Source organism: Macrobrachium nipponense, chromosome 11, assembly GCF_015104395.2.
Source record: "Macrobrachium nipponense isolate FS-2020 chromosome 11, ASM1510439v2, whole genome shotgun sequence".
Taxonomy (NCBI): Eukaryota; Metazoa; Arthropoda; class Malacostraca; order Decapoda; family Palaemonidae; genus Macrobrachium; species Macrobrachium nipponense.
Genome location: NC_061087.1, coordinates 104,862,498 through 104,887,791, shown reverse-complemented (window position 1 = coordinate 104,887,791; position 25,294 = coordinate 104,862,498). Strand labels below are relative to the sequence as shown.

At 34.8% G+C, this 25,294-nt stretch overlaps 1 protein-coding gene across 1 annotated transcript in view; it reads right to left on the bottom strand.

Moving 5' to 3' along the window:
• The window catches only part of LOC135208040 (oxysterol-binding protein-related protein 1-like), a gene marked incomplete in the record, with an annotated part of 388,234 nt that extends 364,711 nt beyond the window's left edge, over positions 1-23,523 (bottom strand). Inside the window, 1 exon segment of the mRNA XM_064240168.1 lies at positions 23,447-23,523.
• Between the last annotated feature and the right edge of the window lie 1,771 nt (positions 23,524-25,294).

Genomic DNA, 25,294 nt, shown 5'->3' with positions numbered 1-25,294 from the left:
ACAGAGCCACTTCACTTCGATTCCAATCAGTTTTTACAATTTTACTTATCACATTCTGTACTAATTACCTGATTATTTTTTACAATTTTACTTATCACATTCTGTGCTAATTACCCGATTTATTACTGTGATTGCTTATGGCAAAGCCTCTACTACGCCTCTCTCTCTCTCTCTCTCTCTCTCTCTCTCTCTCTCTCTCTCTCTCTCTCAAAGAAAAACAGACCGACATACACACATACAAAACTAGGGATCAGCGAAAAAAAAAAAATAATTACATACCACCGCAAGGAATCTTAACACACTCGGAATTAGATTCAGTGAAGCCGAAATCCTTCTTTAACCATCCCCCCCAGCCCCCCTTCCCCCTATAAACCCCTACTCGCACAGTATCCCAATCCCATCAACATTACTGCCCCCCCCAACCTCTCTCTCTCTCTCTCTCTCTCTCTCTCTCTCTCTCTCTCTCTCTCTCTCTCTCAGCAATAAAGTTTATGAGAATAACCAATGTAAATTGGAAGAAATTATTTGAATTGATCTCTCTCTCTCTCTCTCTCTCTCTCTCTCTCTCTCTCTCTCCCACAGCAATTTCATCTCCCCTTTTCTTCCGGACGTTGAAGATGGTCTCCCCCTACCCCCTCCCCAGCACCACCGGCCCCGCACCCATTCCAGGATTTTGGTTGGCGGCAAGCCACCAGAGGTCACTGTGCGAGGTACAAAAATTTGGGAAAAGGACCCAGGCAGAGAGAACTCGGTAGAGGATTCCGGTTACACAGAGTATTTTCGGTGATAAATTGGGTAGGACGGGAGAGAAAAAAAAGAAAAAAAAAAACCCTCCACCGGGACAGGGCAAGACAAAAGGTCTCTCCTGAATGCTTGATGAGGAGGTGTCTACCTGGAGAGCTTGTTTCAGAGACTCATTTTTTTTCCTTTTTGTTTTATTCTGTGTGAAACCAGAGGATCGGTAGAGCTCACGCAATCTATGCTTTTATTGGCTAGTCGTAGTCTCACTCTCTCTCTCTCTCTCTCTCACACACACACACACACACACACACTCACACACACACACACACACACACACACACACACACACACACATATCATATAATATATATATTAGATAATATATATATATATATATATATATATATATATATAATATGTAAGTGTTTACATAATAAAAATATGGAATGTTAGTCCATATATATAAAAGATTGCTTGCAGGAATGTGATCAGACTAGAGACGCTAAAGATGACGTATACAATAAGTATGTAGGCTAAGTTGACATGCCGTCATCTGTGGTCATTCATTTGTTTTGAAACAGTCCAAGCTCCCGCTTGAGACAACTACCCCGACCTATAATTCAAACGGCCTACGTGATCTGTAGCGTGTCTCATTTGATTGTGTGTTCGTATGAAACTATGTCATTTGTATGTATGTTCATATGTTCGAACTACTGTCTGCTCCTTCATAACTTGTAACAGAGATGGTAGACAGGGAGAACAGAGTTAGCTATCGTCATTAGAAGACCTGTACCTCTTTACCTAAGCTTTATCATGTAGAGGAATAGGATTAGCCATCATCATTGGCATAAGCGATCAAGCTATCGTTATTAGAAGACTTGTACAATCCTATCTGATCTTCACCATGTAAAACTTCAGAAGAATATATAATTTTTTAACATTAGTGTTTTTCTACAAGAACCTCCTCACCATGAGTTTAACACATCGTCGTCATAACCAACAAGATAATACGACTCGTAAATGATCTACAAACCCCAGACACTCCATTGAAGATGGAAGTGCAATACCAACCGACTTAGCGTAATATTATCGCTAGTCTAACATTACCTCATAGGGCGCCTTATCATACAAGGCACAAGCCCTAATATTGGTGGCCAGCGTACCAGAAGAACTCTACAAACGTCCTACGAAGAAAAACCAGAATAATAAATCATGTATCATAAGAAGTCAACGACGACGGAAGCAGCAGATTCTTCAAGCAACATAGTATCATCGTTAGTGAGCGACTACAGAAAACAACAAGAACTCTTTAACGACGACGAAAGCAAGAGATTCTTCAAGCAACTTAGTATCATCATTAGTGAATAACTTCAAGAAACAAAAAACCGACGTGTCCCACCTTTTTCCTACGACAACGCAAGCTTCGTCTCTCATTAGAATCATTCAAGAAAACATCGTTAGTGAGCGTTTCCGGCACTGCAAGAAACAAACCGAACGTGTCTGCAGCATTGGATCTTTCAAGGGCTCGAATCATCGAAACAACGCGCACGGGGGAAACTGAAGCCAAACCAGGTCGTCCGCTAAATAGAGAAGGAGGACCAAGGCCGTGTGTCGTTATCGGAACACCGTGACTTCCCACAAAAGCAAGCTAAGTACAATTTTTTATTCATTTGGAGTAACTTTGAGTGTTTCCTTTGCAGGTCGAATTTCGTTATTCCTGTGGCTGAAGTTACGAGACATTCTTAATCTTATTTTTTTTACAGAAATTATCTACATCATTGAGATATTGCTACTGCGAGTTTTTATCTTTGAGTGTCTGTTTCCAGAAGTTCTACTGAAAATAACTCATAATCATATACTATGTTAATTTTATCATTTTGGTGATTATTAATCCCTTACGTAACAAATCATATTAAACAGTGAATATGCGTTTACGCAGTGGACGTCTGTATTTATACAGATGCATGGATAGGGTCGTTTAAGCACCGTAGTGATTAGAAAACACACAAAAAAAAACAAAAAAAAGTGGAACACCCCCCTCAAATCTATATAAATTAGAGGTAACACTGTTTCGGGTCATGACAATAAATGCTCCTTTGCAAAGTCCCGATCGCAGTTTTAGCCTTGAGTTTTTTGAGTTATATAAAATATCGAACCTCAATGACTCAACTTAACTTTTAAAATATGGCTGGATTGCAAGGAATAACATGTCTGTAAAAAACTTTCATCAGGCTAAATGCGCTGACCAGGATCCCTCACTATTTCAAATTTTAGCAAAGAATGAAGTACAAACAGTTAATATTGAATGCAGTAGTGATAACTTGTCTTATTAGTAATCGCTCAGTTCCTAATAGTTCGTCATTCATTGCTTTATACGTAACCAGCAACATAATGCTAAAAAACACACAATACGTTGCGATGGTAATAAAGAGAAATATTCAAAAAGAAATAGAAACAGTAGCCCGTTCAGAATCAAACAAGCAAACTCGGTGACTGTGTCACCTAGTCAAGCGGTCAAGGTCAGTCAAAACAAAAACTGCCGAAGTGTTCAAAGCATAGCAAATTCCATACAATAAGCGACTCTAGCAGAGTGGGGAAAAGCGATGTTGGTTCATACATACCGATATCTTTTTGAATTAAAAAGGATTTTTCCTATGAAACACACGACCGTATAAAGTAATCAGAGCAGGTTTTCGTTTTTTTTAATACGTAAGTTATTATAAGTAGTGGTGGATAAAGCCCGACTGTACGCGCCGTAAAAATTAGAATATCTTGTTTATTTCTTTAGTAGACGTAATATCCTGTATTTACGGACTCACCGTCTGTTGTTCGAACTTCCCTAATGAGAAGTCCGGATAAGCGAGCGTTTACAGATACCTCTATAGTTATAAAAAAAACATTGATCTGTATCTAGTGTAATTGTAAGATTCATCTAGGGGTATACAAAATATTAACTTACATCCTGCAAAATAAGGCGTGTTTATCAAAGGGAAATCCTATAAACCTTCAAACATATTAAAATCCGTTTGAACAAAAATGAGACAGTTAATCAAATAATAACTTATATAAAGGAACTATACATTTGTCTCATAAATCGTAACATTGTTCAAATGACCCAACAGAATTCTCCCACAACCGCAGTCGCACTTTGCACGCAAAATTTCGAGAAGCATGCACCCTCGAATGTCTTAGTGCGTGTAAAAAGACTTTGCTGGGAAATGAAATTTTAATCCTTCCCGACACTCTGAAATATAACGATTTCCGCGAACAAAGCCCTAAAAGTATACATATCGTGGATACGGAAGTTATAAATATCGCATTTTTTATTGTTGCTAAATTTTTAATCACACGCCCAACCAGTCGTGGATGAATCTCTCTGATAATCTATCTAAAGTAATATCCGTAAAGTCATTCAAGCAGAGGTGATTCAGCAGAATTTTTTTTTATTTTCTACCTGAATACCAGGAAGTTTCTCCACTAGCGAGTGATCTCTGGGAAAAACGGATGTAATTTAACACAAAATACGGTCTAACGGGACCAAACATAAAGCTATATACGTACCTTCGTATAGACTCTCACTGCAATTTCAAAATAGAGATAAATGACGAAGTTGAAATATGTTAGTAATAGGAGCCATTAGGAAATCAAATAGCCCATATAATTTTCCCTCAAAACGTCATGCCATAAAAGATCGGATTTCGCGTATCTGCGTAGATTCTGTCGCTTAAACAAGGAAACGACTCCCGATAGTTTCCAGTGCGATGTACCGACGACATCTTATCTCTGTTAGGTTAGAATATTTCACCAACTTGGACTTACTTAAATGCTTTTACCAGATACCATTACCTAAGTGATTGTACCTCATACACCGTTTTCAACACACTCAGGGGACATTATCAATTTTTTACGTATGCCTCCGGCTTACGTTGCACCCCAATTACAATATAGTGTTTGGAGACTTTTAAGGGATACCCTACATGCTTATATGGTTGGTCTTGTAATCTTTTCTAATACCTTAGAAGTACATTCACATAAAGTAGAGCTAGTGCTACAGAGACAAAGACAAATAATCTCAGAGTAAAATATCTAAATGTGAGTTTTTTAAAACCGAACATGTTGATCTAGGTTTTATGTGTCTAGTCAAGGTCTTAAAAGTAGTCCATAGTAAGGTGTCGGCTATTCATAACTTTCCGGTACTTATTAACGTAAAAGGGGGATACAGCACTTTTGCGCTGTAGTGGGTATTACAATCGTATGTAAATATGTAACTCTTCAATCATGACAGCTCCTTTAACAGATCTTACGAAGAAGAACGTAGATTTATTATGGTCTGAAAAGCATCAACAGGCGTTCGATATCTTAAAAGCGGAAAATGCAGCTTACCTAACTTAAAAATCCCTGATTTAAATAAGGAATTTTTTTTTATTGCAACAGACGCCTCAGACCAAGGGGTAAGAGGGATACTACTTCAGTAATATGATAAACAGTTCTTCCCTATAGCTTTTTATTCACGTAAACTAAAGCCCTCTGAAAGTAAATATGCAGTAATAGGCAAGGAAGGGCTAGGTATTCTTTACACTAGTACATTTTAAGTTCATAATCTATGGCTATCCTGATAAAGTCCTTACTGAACATGATCCTTTACCGAGTTTTTCAAAGGCTTTAATCACAGTCCAAAAGGAACTCGGTGACAAATGATCATTCAGGTTATTGGAGCCAAGATAAGATATCTACCTGGGAAAGCAAATATCATAGCTGACGCATTATCCCGCAATCCCGCACCATACAGCAAAGAACCATTAATTGGACTAAAAGATATAGAACATCCGTGCCTATTGTTAAAACCGTATCTAAACAAGAAAATTCCTTAACCCAAGAGATCGCGAGCATTGAATATCTGGGTCGGAGCGCAGAACTGTTACAAACTGAACAAAACAAGTGTCAACAGCGATAAGCAAAACAATAAACACCAAACAATAAACACTTCGAAACGGAAACAGGGTCAGTGGCTAGGCAAAAACAATAAACACTTCGAGCAAAAACCCTAAAGCAAAAGTATATTTATAGTATGTGTATCAGAATAATGTAATCAAATGTAATGTTCTATGTAGGTCTGTGACGAGGAAAACCCGAAGAAACACAGCAGATGACTAACGACCAGGTATTAGTAATAATCTCTTTCATACCAATCGTCATAAACTGGTTGCATTCCGTCATCCAGTGGTTCCTAGTATGTCACAGAAAGCCAAATCACTGTTTTACTGGCCTACAATGCTTACAGATATAAAAAGCACATATCTGATTATAACACGTGTCATGAAAACAAGGGATACACTAAGACACCTGTCAGTTTAAGGGCCTATCCCGTGCCAAATCAATCCTTGAAAGAAAATACGTAGAATTATTAACAGAATTATGAGTCTGACAGAGGGAATGAACACTTCTTAGTGTTAATAGTTCCTTGACACGTTATATAGAATTAATAGCACTAAAAACAAACACCGCAATTGAGTGCGTTAGGAATATTTATGAGTGCTAAATCAGTAAATATGGAATTCAACACATAATAATCTGTGACTCGGGTGGTGTAAATCAATAATAATCTCCTTAACACGTTGTGTGAATTCCTTTCCATTAAGAAAACCAATAATATATTTTATCACCCAGAGTCAATCGGTTTGGTAGAATACCGGATAATTAAATAGGAAGTGTCAATGTCTTACGAGTTACAACTCGTGATATTGGATCCGAACTGGATTATAGCGGTTCTCGCGGTTTTAAATACCTTTATCATTCATATCTCGTATCTGTAGAAATGATACCGCAAGTAGCCTTATACGGTACGCCGCTAGAACACTTTTCCACATATTCAAGCCAACCATTAATTTATCAAATATATAATATAACAAATATATAAATAAACTAAATATTCAAAAAAAATAAAAATACAAATATGGATACAAGTGGAGTCAATATAATACACTCCGTAAGAAGTCGGAAGGGTTACAAATTATAATAAAAAAGGAATCACGATAAAATCAATAAGCAAACGTAACCATAGATAATTAAATATCCAAATATATATGCGTAAAGATTTGAACTCTAACTTAATGCTTTAGTAATGACAAATAAGCTAAAAGTTCAAACGCATATCCAAAACCTAAGACATATTGTCTGTCCCGGTGATTTATATTCGTAGTCAATGTAAAAAAAAAAAAAAAAAAAAAAAAAAAAAAAAAAAAAAAAAAAAAAAAAAAAAAAAAAAAACAATAATAATAATAATAATAATAATAATAATAATAATAATAATAAATAAATAAATAAAATAAAATAAAAGAGATTTTAAAGTCAGGAAGTCTAGAAGTGAAAATCTTATCTATGGAATAATCCTATATGAATCTTATACAGGGCTAATAATATATATAGAATTTGTATGGAAACCTTTTTCATATAGTTTGAATAAGGAATATTTAATTTAACATAATTACAATTATGCAGTTTTCCAACATGAAACTAATATATTGTTCCAATTTTGGTACTGTTTTTTTTTCAGACATTCTTCTCATGTGGGTCGAGTATTAAAAAACAACAAAAAAAATTTATCCTAAAGTCGTATTTGTTACAGCAAGTAACGTAACTCTTAGCTGGCTGAGAGCAATCTCCTGCCAAGTGACGACGTCATCATTGCCGTATCAGCATTTGTTCCTTTTAACCTCAATAATCTGCTTACACAGGCTTCATCTGTGTGTCGTCTCTGCTTGCAAAACAGATTGACTGGAGAAAGGAATGCTTAGCCCGAACTTCTCATGGACAAGGCAGACGTTAGGTACAAGTGTCTATCGGTGTGCGCAATGCAACTTTAGCTAAGGAGTTGCAATCATTTTAAAATTAATAACAAAATAAGCAAGTAGAATTTCTATAAACAACAAAATGAATTAATTTTTCTGAACCTCATAGACATTTAGAAGTATCAAGATATATATGTGAAATATTTACTTGCAACATTAGCCTATTACAATTCAAGTAAAACATTCATGGAAAATGTCACATTTTCTTGAAAAACCCAAAGTTTATTTAGAAATTAGTTACATAGTGGGTTTTTTCGTTGCATCTCCTACCTATTAATAATGTTTTAAAAGTTAACCTCAGAGGATGCGCACGAGAAAATTGAATATGAAACTTTTGTTAGGGCAACATAGAATCATGATTAATCTTCTCTTTGACTCTTATGTTGCCTGGCAATCTTACAATTAGCTCCGTTTTCCACTTCTTTGTCTAGTAACTTACTACCAGTGATATCGAATTTTCTTTGGGATTCGTATTGAATATCTGTTTTATTTTTTATAATTATGGATATTTTTACAGTCCTCATAGACCTGGATAGGTTCACTCATTGTTAATGCCCTGGATAAAAAAGTTTGTACAGCGGACTCTTTTGAATTCCAAATTATCAACGAATTCATGTGGGTTTAAGTCTGGTCTAAATGGCTCTCTTCCTCCCCTGTATTTGGATGTCGTCTGAATTTACTTTGCCCTTGTGACAAGTATAATTTCACTTGCAGGCTGATTAATGGAACCTGGTTACAGTATCCTGCAGTACGAGAATTTCACATCGAAACTTCAAGAAAATCGTTCGTCGCAGCGGACGACTACAGTCAAGTAACAACCGCCTACAATGTGAAAGGTAATTTCATGGACTTCTTCGATCGACACCGTATCTCGTCGTTAATCTCGTTTTAATGCGGAATGCTCTGGCGGCTGTCGGAATCGACTACGAATGGGACATACTTCCGACAATTACGACCCGAAGGATATTCAACTCTACTTTGCTGGCGAAGGACTCGTGCTGGGATGATCTATTCATCGCGAACGTAATCGTGTAGCTTAGGATGCAGAGAATAAGTATGAGCGCAAAAATAGAACGTTGGACCCGCCCAGGCAAATTTTCCCATTGTTTTTAACCCTGTGAAAATAGGCCGTTTCATTGGGCCATAGGTGGTTGTCTGGAACTGTGTAATGGACGAAAAGTGGTTCGAAAGCTAGTTAAATGTGAAGTAGTATAACCTCGGTCATGTATCCTTATATATAAGTATCATGTATCCTATATATAAATGATCATGAATAACAGAATCGAAATAAATATTTTTTGCGTGTACGCACTAGGAATCTATATAATAAATGATCATAAATAACGGAATCGAAATGTATCTTTGCGTGTACGCAATAGGAATCTATTAAGTGCACATATATTAATCAAATTATATGAATCCATATACATATGTATAAACAAATCAGGTAGCCTATAATCAATCTGTTACCTTTTATCTTACCAATACCTGCAGTTATATGAGTTAGTATATTGATTAATGTATCAGATATATAACATTTTGCATAAAAATCAACGAATCAATCAGCATAAACATTAATAATTTTATCAATTCATATATGAAATTTTTTATCAGTTAAAATATGATTTTATCATGTTAATCTTCATTCTATGCAATTATCAGAGTACATTAGTATTTTCTGTAGCATATGTATCTTAATGAGATGAAGTGAAAAACTGTATCATTATATATCCGTGATCACTATTATTTACCAATATCATTGTTTTATATTTTATTACTTGAATCAATTCATGTACACCATGAATTTTTATTTACTAATACTATATATATCAGACTTTAATATATTCCATATATATATAATATATATATATATAGACTATATATAGTATATATTATAGATTACATAGTGTCTGTATCACACTCCCTATAAGTCAAATGCAAGTCAAGTTTGAGTAATATTCAGTAGCTGGTTTTGGTAGCTGACCGAGCGTAATGTCAAGCGTTTACATAATAAAAATTATGGAATGTTAGTCCATATATTATAAAAGATTGCTTGCAGGAATGTGATCAGACTAGAGACGCTAAAGATGACGTATACAATAAGTATGTAGGCTAAGTTGACATGCCGTCATCTGTGGTCATTCATTTGTTTTGAAACAGTCCAAGCTCCCTGCTTGAGACAACTAACCACCCCGACCTATAATTCAAACGGCCTACGTGATCTGTAGCGTGTCTCATTTGATTGTGTGTTCGTATGAAACTATGTCATTTGTATGTATGTTCATATGTTCGAACTACTGTCTGCTCCTTCATAACTTGTAACAGAGATGGTAGACAGGGAGAACAGAGTTAGCTATCGTCATTAGAAGACCTGTACCTCTTTACCTAAGCTTTATCATGTAGAGGAATAGGATTAGCCATCATCATTGGCATAAGCGATCAAGCTATCGTTATTAGAAGACTTGTACAATCCTATCTGATCTTCACCATGTAAAACTTCAGAAGAATATATAATTTTTTTAACATTAGTGTTTTCATTACAAGAACCTCCTCACCATGAGTTTAACACATCGTCGTCATAACCAACAAGATAATACCGACTTCGTAAATGATCTACAAACCCCAGACACTCCATTGAAGATGGAAGTGCAATACCAACCGACTTAGCGTAATATTATCGCTAGTCTAACATTACCTCATAGGGCGCCTTATCATACAAAGCACGAGCCCTAATATATATATATATATATATATATATATATATATATATATATATAAGTAACTAAGTCTACGGGAACAACCAGCCTAGTTTCACGGCCAGAAACTGCTCCGTTTCAGGGAATCCCTTTTCACCCCCACCCCCTACAAAGGAGGGGGGTTAGGTTTGGATGAAACCCCATTACAAACCATCTTAGGGGTTCCCACCATAACCCTGCCAAGTTCATGCCCATCTGACCAGCCGTTTGGCCGTGATTGAATGACAGACAGACAGACAGACATTATGCCCATTATAGTAATATATATATATATATATATATATAATATATATATATATATATATATATATATATATATATAATATATATATATATATAGGCTGGTTGTTCCCGTAGACTTAGTTACTTTACGATTTTTCATACATAATTTCTGTACAACTTCCCCGGAGAAAGTCGCGAATATTTCAGCTCGGACATAATAGAAGATGGAAATTATCATCAATATCCGCAAGATTTTTTGAATAACTTAAATCCATCGGGACTGCCAGTGCACAAAATAACGTTGAAGAAGTACTGCCCGGTAATGTTGCTTCGGAATTTCGATCCTGCCAATGGACATAATAAAAAGGAAACTGACAAGGTCCTACTTTCTACTCGTTTTTTGGAAGACACAGGATCATAAGAACATTTATCAGTAGCCATAACGTACTGACACACAAGTTGTGTCTTTGCAGTAACATAATGAAAAGAAAGATACTTTATTATTCGTATCACCGTGCAAAGTAATTGACAAAGAAACGAACCAATCAAGATCCCTGTTCCGTTAAATGAAAGTCACCGACAAGAGAGAGAGAGAGTGAAGAGAGACGAGAGAGAGAGAGAGAGAGAGAGAGAGAGAGCCATTTAACGACATTAATGCACTACAGTTTTATCATTTTATCTTGCTATCGAAAAATGAGAGAGAGAAAGAGAGAGGAGGTAATTTGTGATTTGAGAGCTAAGTAATCCGATAATCCCATCACCGTCTTCGTTACTTGACTTACATTGAGAGAGACAGAGAGAGACTATTCGCGTAATCGCCCTTATTTTAATATTGCTGAACAAATAGTACATATCAATTTTTCACTTCTGCACCCGTATTTTATCACCCATCATAGATGGGTAAGTTTGCTAGTATATATAAATATAATATGCACATACATATACATACATACATACATACAAACATAAATATTACTATACTATATACATATATATATATATATATATATATATATAGATATATATATATATATATATATATATATATATATCACTACAATACAATATACTGAAAAGAATAAAAAAACATGACCTACAAAGAGGACGTGCCATAGCAAAAAAATACAAAAAGTAATAGAAAAAAAATATTCAAGCTACCCTGTAACTAACACAAGAAAAATATATAATATATATATATATATATATATATATATATATATATATATATACATATATATATATATACATATATATATATATATATATATATATATATATATATATATATATAATAGGCATCACATAATGATTTAAGATTAAATGAGCATGTTCCCTAAAAGAAAAAAAAAATAATTGTTTCCGAATATTTTATGAAAGAACAAAATTTTCTCCCTCAGGTGTGAATAAAGACGCTGGTTGCTACCTGGCGAGGTGACCTTGGGAGTTAATTAGAGGACGTTAATGAGGGAAATAGAGCTTACGTAAATCCACTATTAAGCTTTATAATTATGATTTTTTCTAAGGACATTTTTTTCATCAGGAGAAATATATTTTTATCATCTTCATGCCGAGTGGGAATATATTTATATATGTATTGAATTTATATTTTGACTGGGTAAGTATGTATATGATATTATATATATATATAGTATATATATATTATATATATATATATATATATATATATATATATAAATAAATAAATATATATAACATTAATTCAAAATATATATATTTATATATTTATATATTTTATATATATATATATATATATATATATATATATATATATATATATATATATATATATATATATATATACATACAAACATAGAAAGAGAGAGAGAGAGAGAGAGAGAGAGAGAGACGAGAACGAGAGAGAGAGAGAGAGAGAGAGAGAACTTCCTACGGCAAAACAAAACAAAAGTTAGCGTCCCACAATGAAAAATTCCGACAAAAAAAAAACTCCAAAATAATTTTTCAAAGGAAACTGTACTTCTTTAGAAAAGAACACTCACACTACACACAGAAAGTATGTCAAGACCACTATAGTAACCGCAGTATGCCGAAATCCACTAAACCGGGGTCCACTAACGCCACAGAGCCGAATAACTCGAGACATGATGTGTTCCGCTGAGAACATAGATCATCTTCTTGCCTGTTGTGTTCTCTACGGGAAATCACGAGAGAATATTATTGCATATTATTGCATGTTACTGTATATTGTTGTATATTCCTGGGGGGGAGGGGGGGATGGAATGCGGGACAACTTTATTACTTAATGATATGGTAGTTTAGGGAGAGATGTTGAGGTAAAACAGAGCGGTTTTTTTATTGTTACTGCTATTGTTGCTGCAGAGAGAGAGAGAGAGAGAGAGAGCAGGCAATTATATAATATATATATATATATATATATATATATATATATATATATATATATATATATATACATACAATTCTGATGTATGTAATCTAACATTATTATATTTTTCTTAATAAAATTCCCTTGTTTCTATGATACTGTTTTTCAAGAAAAAAATACATCATACATATGTACATTACATACATACATACATCCACGCAAAGAAACATGAATACAGAATCACACACGCACGCTATATATATATATATATATATATATATATATATATATATATATATATATATATATATATACATGATACATATACTATACATATATACAGTCAACAGAGACCCATTTAGTATACTCATGATTTTGTAGCTATAAAAAATCTGTGATTGACAACGGCCATAATGCCCAATGAGCAAATACAGTGTAATTAAAAAAAACTGCAGCCAAGTTTCTAACAGCAAAAAAAAAAAAACAAAAAAAAAAAAAAAAAAAAAAAAAACTATACCGCACTCTATCACAGAATTAAGTCCAAATACGCCAACGCCCCTTCTCTACAATGCTGTCCCCTTACAGCCAACACCCCTCCTCCACCCACCCTTTAACAAAGATCCCACCCCTACCCCCCAACGCCAGCCCCGCTACTTGCCAGATAGCTGGGGTGGGGGGGGGGGTGGGGGTAGTAAGCATTGTGACGCAAGATCACCCGCGGTTTACCAGTGACTGTTCATAGCAGAGAGAGAGAGAGAGCGAGAGAGAGAGAGTTTATTTACGGCTATAGTTTTTTTTTTTTTTTTTTTTTTTGCTGTTTTGCGATCTTTTTCTTCCTGTAAGTGCTGTTTTACCTGTTTTTGTTGTTGTTGCTGAGAGAGAGAGAGTAGAGAGGAGAGAGAGAGATTTACGGCTATTGGTTTTTTTTTTTGTTTTTGGTTTTTTTTTTGCTGTTTGCTGGTCCTTTTTCTTCCTGTATGCTTTGTTTTTACCTGGTTTTGGTTGTTGTTGTGGAGAGAGAGAGGAGAGAGGAGTGAGAGAGAGAGAGAGAGAGAGAGAGAGAATCATTGAACTCCAATGCACAGATGTTCATCCATAATGATGTATTGTTTACTTATATAAGGTCATTCTTTGCTTTTATATTTACTCATCTTTTATCACTCTATTTTTATTTATTTTTGTACCCATCTTTTCGTGTACCGAATTGTTTGCGTTTCTCAACCGGAAACGTAAACAAGGAAACAACAGCCAACAAGGGTGGACCAGAGCCGAACAGCATAACAGCAAAATCAGCATAACAACAAAACAGCAAAAACAGCAATTTCAGCAAAAACAGCAAAATGGCAACAACACAATTACCTCAAAAACAGCAACAATAGCAGCAATTGCAGCAACAACATCAAAACAGCAGTAACAGCAAAAACAGCAAAATAGCAACAACAGCAGTTACATCAACGAAAACAGCAAAACAGCAATTACAGCAACAAAAGAAAAACAGGTAAAACAGCAATTAAAACAACAAAAACAGCAAAAACAGCAATTACAGCAACAAACGCAAAACAGGTAAAACAGCAATTAAAACAACAAAAACAGCAAAACAGCAATTACAACCAAAAAAATCGGAGCAGTAAAACGGCAAAAAAAATATATATATAATAAAATAAACCATAAATAAACTCAAGCATACGAGGGCCCCTGGCAATACTAATAATGCGCTGCATATTGTTGCATCGTTGCATGAAAGAGAGAGAGAGAGAGAGAGAGGAGAGAGAGAGAGAGAGAGAGAGAGAGAGAGAGAGACCGTGCAAGGGCGGACGACAGGAAGTTATTGAGCTTCCTCTCGTTGCAACAGCTTGTTGCATGGGTGGAACATGGAAGAGGTGGGAAGGTGGGAGGGGGAGCGGAGGGGGAGGGGGAAGAGTGGCAGGGATAGGGGCAGGGGTCAGAGGGGAGGGGAAATAGGAGGAGGGGAAAGGAGGAAGGGGAAGACGGGGAGAGGAGGGGGAGAGGATGGAAGAAGGGGAAGACGGGGAGGGAGGGGTTGATACAAGGGGGAGGAGACAGGGGAAAAGAGGGGAGGGGGAAAAGAGGGGAGGGGAAAAGAGGGAGAGGGGAAGATGGGCGGGAGGATATAATAATAATAATAATAATAATAATAATATAATAATATAATAATAATAATAATATATTGTATGATAAGTAATACGAATATGCAGTACGCAAATTTTATTATTATTATTATTATTATTATTATTATTATTATTATTATTATTATTATTATTATTATTAACTCATGGGCTTCATCACATACTATAGACCGTACAGCTCCAACCGAGTACAAACAGAGAAAGTTATAACTGTCACGGTAAGTCACACTTAGACCTTGAATAGTAGTACTACGCATGACGTCACGCGCGTTATATCCTTTAGAAAAATTCACCGTAACTATTTTGCGTGAACCGTGAAATCATGAAGTCACAGAGATTACAGTCAGATTCAAAATTCCAGAGACACTGACTCATTAGTTACGATCAAATGTCCGTTGGAGAAATTTTTATATTGATTTTGTATGATGCTTTTATAAAACGCAGTACAGGAAACACCAGATAAATTAATTGGAGGACAAAATTGTATCCTACCGAATCCTGGGTTCAAAAGGGAGTTTGTTATTAATTAATAATAGTAACAATAAAATTTGCGTACTGCCCATTCGTATTACTTATCATACAATATATTATTATTATTATTATTATTATTATTATTATTATATATATACATATATAGAGAGAGAGAGACAGAGAGAGAGAGAGAGATCTGTCTCTCTCTCTCTCTCTCTCTCTATATATATATATATAATATATACTATATATATATATAATGAGAGAGGAGAGGAGAGAGAGGAGAGAGAGAGAGAGAGAGACAGGCGAATTCATACCAAATCTGAACTGTTCACATATGCCCATTCAGCATCCATGCCGTAGTGCGTGGGACCTGCAACCCCACTTAAAAAAAAAAAAAAATTAATAAAAATTCCCCAAAAATTCTAGTAGAACTGAATAGACAGATAGACAGACAGACAGACAGCTAAATAAACAGAGAATAAACCAAGAAATAAAATTAAATCACGACTGCCCATTCAACGTTCAAATTCTCATATCGGAGTTACTCCGTTATCACGTAATTGGTTTTGAGAAATTTAATAGGGGACTGGAATTGCCACGACGCTTAACTCCACCCCACCCCCCATTCCCACAGCTGCTGGGGGAATACAGAGGAAACAGGAGGAGGAAATGGATTCCCGTATCTTGGTGTTAAAATTGAATTTTTCATCTGTGATGATGCTTCGTTTATATGCACGCTAGGACGGATAACGTATGAATGTATGTATTTGTATATATAGACATATGCGTATATATATACGTATATATATCTATATATATGTGTGTGTGTGTGTTTGTGTGTATATGTATATGCATATACTATTATATATATAATATATATATATATATATATATATATATATATATATATATGTGTGTGTGTGTGTGTGTGTGTGTGTGTATGCATAAATATACATATATCTATTTGGATACACACACATATATATACATACACAGATAGATAGATGAATAGATAGATATTTCTTATATGAAACTCCTTATACACTTATTTATTTATTTACTTATTTTATTATTTTTTAAATTTAGTTTCTTATTTAATTTTATCAAGGCGTCAATAACCTACTAATATATATTTATATATTATATATATATATATATATATATATATATATATATATATATACTGTATTATAATATTTCTAGTAAATAAACTAAAATACTATCAAAATCACGACTGAAAGTTCCCAAAAAATGAGTCAATAGCACCCATTAAAAGGCGATGACTTATTCAGAGGGGTAACTTAGCGCCAACTGGCTAATTGCACTTTATACCATTCGTGTCAGGATGTAGGAGTCAATTATCTGATTTGGGTACGGATATCTATGTATGCCTGACAGTATATACATATACACACATATGGAAATCACTATATCACCGTGAGAATCATTTTAAACTATCTACAAATACTGCATTTCATTCCGTTCTTCCTACGGTCACATTCAACATCTTTTACAAGATATAAGATCATAATAAACATAATATAATCCAATATGTCAGCCATTTACCAACTGCACGATAAATTCTAATGCATCCGTCCACCAACTGAACATTATCGAGTGTACCATTTTATAATTATCATCAATTCTTTCGGCAACAAAATAAATTAACCAATAAACACACGCAGTGTAAATTCTTACAAACTGCGATTCAAACAATTAACTGCAAATTCCTATTCCAGCAACAAACATCTGCCAATTCCTATTCCAACAACAATCATCTGACAATTCCTATTCCAACAACAATCAACTGGAATTTTGTATTCCAACAACATCACCTGCCAATTCCTATTTCAAAACAATCACCTGCAAATACCTATTCCAACAACAATCACTTGTTATTTTCTATTCTAACAACAATCACCTGCAAATTCCTATTCCAACAACAATCCCCTGACAATTCCTATTCCAACAACATTCAACTGGAATTTTCTATTCCAACAACATCACCTGCCCATTCCTATCTCAAAAACAATCACCTGCAAATACCTATTCCAACAACAGTCACTTGTTATTTTCTATTCTAACAACAGTCACATGCCAATTCCTATTCCAACTACAATCACCTGTCAATTCCTATTCTATCAACAGTCACCTGCAAATTCCTATTCCAGTTACAATCACCTGCAAATTCTTCTTCCAACAACAATCACCTGCAAATTCCAATTCCAGCAACAATCACCTGCAAATACCTACTCAAATGACAATCGCCAGCCAATTACCTTGTGTGTCAATTAAAAATACCACTTCCAAGTAAAACCAAAAAAAAATCAGGCAATTACACAGTTCCGGGCCCGCGCCAATTACTGAACGCCGTCTACGATTTTATTTGCAGAAGGCAAATGAACGTAATTGCTTGCAATTGCTTGAAAGCACCGGAGTAATAAAACGCTTTAAGAATTGGGTGAATTTCGTGCAGGCGATGCAAAAGGTGCCGTCTTCTTGTTGACGAGATTTTTATAGTTGACCTTTCGTCTCCTGATTATTTATGGGTTCTTTTTGAAGGTCAGGTCAGTCATTCCTTGTCAAGTTTGTTCATTCATAAGTGATTTTGTAAAAAATTGTCAACCGGTGGACTTTAATAAGCGTTAAACAATTGTTTTTTTAAGAATATAAATTATAATTGCAATCATATTCAAGGACGATTGGCAACATAAAAAGCTTTGGGTATTAGTGTCACATAAACTAGTATATAAGTGAATCAAACATTATTGGTAGATATGAAAAACTAACGCAACTGAGAATAAAGGGAAAAATTAAGAGAAAACTGTTTTAATCTTCCATATTGACAAATGAATTCTTTTTTGCAATATTAATCACATGTGAATTGTAGGTATATGGGACATTACGTTATAGGTCGTCAATAGGACAATTAGTGAGAACATTAGCAGCCCTTTCTGAAAGGATTTTCTCTCTCTCTCTCCCTCTCTCTCTCTCTCTCTTGAAATAGTTATTTCATTCTGTCCTGAAACGCTTTTACTTGTCCTTTGTTTACCGGTGGATTTGCCGAAAATTCGCTCCAGAATTCGACGGACAAACCTGAGAGAATTCTCCCTTTGCTTTCTTTTTAAAGGCAACAGTTTTTTTCGTCTCAAAAAACAATTTTTTTTTTTTTACCCCGGAGAACGTATAGCTTTTTTTGCCAAAAGTCCTCCTAGACCAATACTACTTTATCATTATTGAAACTTCTTCACCCAAAGCAATAGATGATCTCCTATAGCATCCGCTGTTTGGTGGCCAGTGTCGTGACATGCTGCTCAGATGTCGTGGCGAGTTGCCCATCCCCCCCCCCCCCCCCCCCCACCTGACTCTCGGGCCGATGAAAAATCAGTTGCTCTGTATCATGATCAGTGATCAGCCACTGTTGCAGTGTGGGGTCTTCAGCGGCGGGAGGTTGAAACCAACATTCTTTGGAAGCTTGAATTTCAAGCCAATGGACCCCTTTTGGTGGGATTGTTTCTTGTGAATAGGTTTCATCTACCATAATAATAATAATAATAATAATAATAATAATAATAATAATAATAATAATAATAATAATAATAATAATAATAATAATAATAATAATAATAATAATAATAAAAATTAGTAAAAGCGTTCTAAATTTGAAAAAAAAATATTATTTTGTGAATAATCAGAGCATATGGAATAGTGCGTCTCAAAATGTTGCAAATAGAAACAATGCTATTATTTAGTGCATCTTAACGACAATACACTAAATTCAGGGAAGGTATCTGAGCAGCATATGTTTAGGCTAAGATCAGTTATTTCTATCCTAAGAAATAATAATAGATTGATTTCTGGGCATCAGATATCTAGGCTAAGATAATTGATTTATATCCAAATATATCGTCAAAATTGGCGTCTTAATTTATTTTCATCCAAAAATATCATAAGAACTGGTGTCGCAATTGTTTTTTATCCAAAAATATCCATTAAATTGGTGTCTTAATTTATTTTTATCCAAAAATATCATCAAAACTGGTCTTAATTGATTTTTATCCCAAAGTATCGTCAAAATTGGTGTCTTTATTGATTTTTATCCAAAAATATCGTCAAAATTGTGTCTTAATTGATCTGTATCCAAAAATATCTTCACAACTGGTGTCTTAATTGATTTTTATCCGAAAATATCAAAATATCTTAGTTGATTTGCATCGAAAAATATCACCAAAATTGGTTTCTTCATTGATTTGTATCCATAAATGTCATCAAATCTGGTCTTACTTGATTTTTATCCATAAATATCATCAAAACTGTTGTCTTATCTTTATGTTTTGGCCTCTGGAACAATAAATGTCTTTCATAACTATATACATCAGCTATCTAAACTATGCATCAAGAGGAATCTGTCAAAGTAAAGAATAAAGGTATTAAAAATATCAAAATCCCAAACTGCAACCGATCAAAATATATTATAGTTACGCCAATACCATTCTTAAGCGTAGCTCCTTACAATGTATGACCGAATTAAAAAAACAAATCTGATAAAAAAAATAAAATTAAAAAAAAACCTTAGCTAGGAAACTAACCAACTCAAAATGACTAATTCACATTTTCTTGCAATTTTTTTCTGCCACTAATTCAGTTAGCTTGGCAACTCTCTTAAAGGCGAAAGTGTTCCTAAAATAAACACTTAAAGAAGAACGCGTGAAAGTAGCCAAGTGGACATGTAGCCTGGAGTCTGTGATGTGGGTGAGACCAATAGTTCGTGTGTGTGGTGAGAGAGAGAGAGAGAGAGAGAGAGAGGAAGAGAGGGGGGGGGGGGGGGGGGAGGGGGGAGAGAGGAGAGAGAGGAGAGAGAGCGGATTTCGTGAAGTGTGATGAGAGAGAGCAATAATTCGTGTAGTGGTGGTGTGGGGTGAGAGAGAGAGAGAGAGCGAGAGAAAAAAGAAGGCGGGGATTTCGTGTAAGTGGGTGCATGAAGAGAGCAAATTTCGTTGTATATGAAGAGAGAGTGTATATGAGAGAGAGAGAGAGCGAGAGAGGAGAAGTATGAGCAGAGCGATTTCCGTGTATTTGGGTGTGCAAGAGAGAGAGCCCAAGTAAATTTCGTGTAAGTGTGCATGAGAGAGAGAAAAGAGATTGAGAGAGAGATAAGAAGAGAGAGAAGAGAGAGCGATTTCGTGTAAGTGTACATGAGAGAGCAATAATTCGTGTATATGAGAGAGAGAGAGAGAGAGAGAGAGAGAGAGAGCGATTCGTGTAAGTGTGCATGAGAGAGAGCAATAATTCGTGTATATGAGAGAGAGAGAGAGAGAGAGAGAGAGAGAGAGAGAGAGAGAGAGAGCGATTTCGTGTAAGTGTGCATGAGAGAGAGCAATAATTCGTGTATATGAGAGAGAGAGAGAGAGAGAGAGAGAGAGAGAGAGAGAGAGAGAGAGAGAGAGTTCGTGTAATTGTGCATGAGAGAGCAGCAATAATTCGTGTATATATGTGTGTGTATGAGAGAGAGAGAGAGAGAGAGAGAGAGAGAGAGAGAGAGAGAGGAGAGAGAGAGAGTGAGTTTCATTTTCTGTTACGCAACGGTTGGTAACACGATCAATATTTAAAAAATTGACCATTTAAACAGCAGAATAAATTCTGTAAAAAAAAAAAAAATACTTTAGAAAATAAACACGCAGGTAAAGAAATGAAAAAGCTGAATTAAAAATAATCAAATAATGCAGGAAAGTTCACTGAACTGTCATGAACCAGTAAGAGGAAAGAAAATGTCCTTAGATAAATACGTAGCAATGTAAAGTAATGTGAATTAATTACTAATCGATGACAAAAACAAAAAACGGAGACAATCAAAAGAGAAAACACTGAATATACCGGAAAGGCCAAAACCCAGAGTTATGTAACTGTACAGATGAATTTTAAAAATAAATCTCAACAAAGAGCCTCCGCGAACCTGTTCGATTTCTCCCTTTTCAATTTCAAGTTCTCTGTGGAGAGATTTAATTCTAAATATATCTGTATTGTTACATAACTGTGGATTTGTTTCTTTGTTCTAAGATTCGTCATGATATGGGTGTTTTTTTTTTTAATTGAATATACAGTAAGGTAAAAAGAAAAAAACAGATCTTTAGTGAATATGGAAAAAATGAAATAGGAAAGAAAAACTGAAATTCAATACAAAATAAAAGAGATAATTGTATCTACGAAATTCAATGAATGAAATTAATATCACAATAGAAGTATAGCTATATAAGTTCAGTAAAATTATGACCTATTAAAACGGCATTCAAAGAAATTTACCGGCAATAAACATTCATCAAATGAAAAATGAAGGAATTTTTTTAAAAAATGGCATTGTTCTACAGCATAAATTTTGCAATAAAGCGCAAAATAAATCATGGATATTCTGAAAGATATTTACTCATATTTAATATCAATACTACTAACATTTTGGTTCATTTTATTCAGTTCCGTTATTCTTTTTCTTCTTTATATGTCTTATGCTTACATTCAGTGACCCAGCCAATAAATCCCAAAACTGACATGACCTAGCTTGTCAGCACCTCACTAAAAGTAAATTTACATAGCATTTACATATTATTTACATATTATTTACTCAGTGAAGTGCAAAAGTGTTTACGCTTATTTTATTGTTTTTCATTCTCAGTCTATTTTTATTATTTCATTAAAAATTCCATATTCATTTAGGATATCTTTTATTTTATTGAAAATTTTCAAAAACAGAATCACGTAATGAGAACTGAATAAGAATGGCTTGGACACAGAATTAAATTTCACAAATAGAAGTTAATACGTCAAAAAATAGAACTTAATTGCATATAATATAATCAATACTTATTTGTATATATATTAATATATAATATATATATATATATATATATATATATATATATATATATATATATATATATATATATATATATATATATATATATATAATATATATATATATAGTATATATATATATATATATATATATATATATTATATACATATTATAATATATATATATAATTCAATTATTATTATATATATATATATTATATATATATATATATATATATATATAATTCAAAACTTTACCTTACAACTTACTCATAATGTATAGACGAAATTTCGTTGCACAAACATTTTAGGACCCTGAAAAAAATTACGCAGGAAAAAAAAAAAACATTTGAAAACATTATGAAACAGACACACAAAGAAAACAACGCCCTCCCTTGCAAAGTTCACAGACAAAGAGTCTTCGAGTTTTTATTTTATAAAACAAAAATCTAAAAAGGACATGCTCTTTCTTTTACCTTAGAACTGGATCCCTTCCAAGACGGTATATATATAAAAAGAGGATCCAGAACAATTATCCCACTCCAACGAATGACATAAATAACCTCCTGGAAAAAAAAAAGTAGCTCGTAATTTCCAGAGAGACTGAACTAAAGTAACTTGGTCATTTTGAGGCTCGATTTCCCGGTGTGAGTTACAAAAGAAATTAAATAAATAAATAAATAAAAAAAAAACGCAGACATATCTGTCTGGTGTGTGTTTGTATGTATGTGAACTGGATCTATAAAAGCATCACAGCCTGGAAGGGTTTGCTTGCGTGCCTGGAACTAGCATGTAGGTCCAAAACCTGCAGATCAGCAAACACGCGCAGACCGATTCCAGACAGGTGAACAAAAGAAAAAAAAAACGTTCATTCTGGAAATCTCAGTCACCGAAACGTTTGACTGAAAAGTGGCGTCGTTTATTTTCTGGGGGGCTCCTCAGCCAGGGCGTGACCCAGACCCCCTCTCACTAGGTCGCGAACGAGGTCACTTGGTCACCTAAAAAACAAAAAAAACACCAGCCAGCGGCGGGGCGGAGGAGTGAACTCACGACAGGCAATCGCGGTGCGTCTTGCCTCCACTGTGGTCTCAGTCATACTGAAATCCCGGCACGACAGCAGACACCCGGTGCCACCACCACCACTGAGGCTCCTCCTCCCCGCCCGGTCTCTCCCATCCCCCTCCCCCTCCCCAACCCCACCGCCCCTTCCCAACACGGTGGCCCTCACCCTGAACCACCCATCAGCCCGCCCACCCCCCACCACACCCTCAAATGTCCACGTACCTTGAATTTCCCGCCCACCTTCGCCCAGATCGCACAATGGAAGAAGGCGTCGGTGGTTCGGTTGTATTGTAACTGGCATTTATAACAGATCATTCTTGAATTTTATATCGATATATAATATATATATAGAAATAAAAAATATTAAATAAAAAATATATAGTGATTAATGTACTTTCAGTACTAAATACTTGATTATCTGCTTTTTTTTCCTGTTCACCTAAAATAAACACTATTTTCTTTAAGTTTTTTTTTTTTTAAGATTAACCGTTTAGTTTTAGTTTTTTTTTTTTTTTCAGAGTAACCGTTTACAACAAATTCATAAACACTTTAAGAACAGGTATATGTAACTCTGCAAAAACACTGTCGTGTTGAACGACGATGACGAAGCCTTCTGGCAAAGAAAAAAATTAAAAATAAAATAAAATTAAAAAACATCTTTATGGGACTCCAGTAACAATAAATGTTTATGTCCGCCCTAACTCTGGAAATGGGAAGACTTTATAAGACTGATGCAAGAACAACAAACAACAACATACACAAAGTAACTGATGCATAAATAACTTTGGCGTTTAATGACATTAGTAACAGAGCTGAGTCTTATCTTTATTCAGTAATCTCTTCATGTATACTCTAACAGTAGTATTCCCTTCCGTAGCACCGCCTGAAAAACCTAAGTGGTCATTTACCATAACAAATGTCACAAGAAACATACCCAAGAGGGTATCTATACTTCAGCATATCTTGAAGGAAACCTACCCAAGTGGGCAGTGACTTCTGTAGATGTTACAGAAAACATTATTTATTTCAGCATATCTTGAAGGAAACTACCCAAGTGGGCACTGACTTCTCTACGTGTTACAGAAGAAAAATTTTATTTTAGCATGTCTTGAAGGAAACCTACCCAAGTGGGCAGTGAATTCTGTAGGTGTTACAGAAAGCATTATTTATTTCCGCATATCTTGATGGAAACCTACCCAAGTGGGCAGTGAATTCTGTAGGTGTTACAGAAAACATCATTCATTTCAGCATATCTTGAAGGAAACCTACCCAAGTGGGTATTGACCTCTGTAGATGTTACAGACAACATGGATTAAGTTGGTATTCATCTCCTTAGAAGCACAGGAAACATATCCATCAAACCAAGTAGCTTTTGCTTCAGTAGATGTTACAGGAAACATGTCCAGAAGAGGTTTTACCTCAGCAGATGTTACAGAGATGTTACATAAACCTACCCAAGTGGGCATTTACCTCAGTAGATGTTACAGGAAACATGCCCAAGTGGGCTTTACCTCAGTAGATGTTACATAAACGTAACCAAGCGGACATTTACCTCAATAGATATTACAGGAAACTTGCCCATGTGGGCGTTTACCTCAGTAGATATTACATAAACATACCCAAATGTTACAGGAAACATACCAAGATTGCAACATTGGAAGTTTCCTCAACTTCAAGTTCGGAATCTTCAACTTCTCCGAGTTTATTTACGGAACTTCAGTGGTCTGCTCTGAATTAATCTCCACGCCGACTGAAACTCTCAATAAAGTTTCCGTAGTTCAAAGTTCAGTGGACGTCTGCAAGATATCAAGTTCACTTGTTCAGTAGTTTTTCAGG